General features: G+C 40.1%; 1 non-coding gene across 1 annotated transcript; it reads right to left on the bottom strand.

Moving 5' to 3' along the window:
• Trnav-aac lies at positions 1-73 on the bottom strand. Its single transcript has one exon. It is a non-coding gene; the product is annotated as a tRNA-Val (tRNA).
• Positions 74-771: the final 698 nt, after the last annotated feature.

Below are 771 nucleotides of genomic sequence, written 5' to 3'. Positions count from 1 at the left end.
TGTTTCCGCCCGGGATCGAACCGGGGACCTTCTGCGTGTTAGGCAGATGTGATAACCACTACACCACGGAAACGTTGATGGTCTATGCACATTTTTACATCAAAAGTTAAAATTAATTTCTTCAAGAAATCAAATTACAATATAATACAAATATGACCAGCAAATCAAACCTAGGGGTGTGGGTAACAGGTTGTCATGGTCGAGGCACTGCGGGGAGCGGGGAGAGGCGTGGGGGGTACAGACAAATAAATCTCCGTTTGTCTCACAATTTCCGTTCAGTAACTCGACAGAATCTACAAATGTTACGCAGGGGAAATGTGAATTATAACGATTTTATCTTACAAAGTTTAAAAATACAAGTATTATATAATTGTGTTGACCACCGCACTGTACATTTCTCGTAGCTCATAGTGCGTAGTGCGTAGTGTGTACAGTAGGCAACAAAACCCATCAGCGGGAACTAATTGCTTGCGATGTGATCACTGCGGCCGGGACAAATCATTTGTACAAACCCCCCTCACGCACCCCCCATTTATCCCCTATACACGGTAGATTAATAATGGCGAGCCAATTTCGTTTGAAAATCAAATATATTGTTGTTAGTAATCAACGTGTTGGAACAGCGGCAGTTTGGATTTGAATTCTCTGTGACGGACCATTTAAACATCATAATATACACAATAAAGAACGTATTCAATGTTAGAATAGCTTATTAAAGATTCAATCAAGTTGAAACATGAAAAAGTACCCATAAATGATATCTACAAGATC

Source organism: Papilio polytes, unplaced genomic scaffold (assembly GCF_000836215.1).
Source record: "Papilio polytes unplaced genomic scaffold, Ppol_1.0 DF821400.1, whole genome shotgun sequence".
NCBI lineage: Eukaryota > Metazoa > Arthropoda > Insecta > Lepidoptera > Papilionidae > Papilio > Papilio polytes.
Note: the sequence above shows the minus strand (reverse complement) of the source record. Positions and strands in the feature narration are given on the sequence as shown.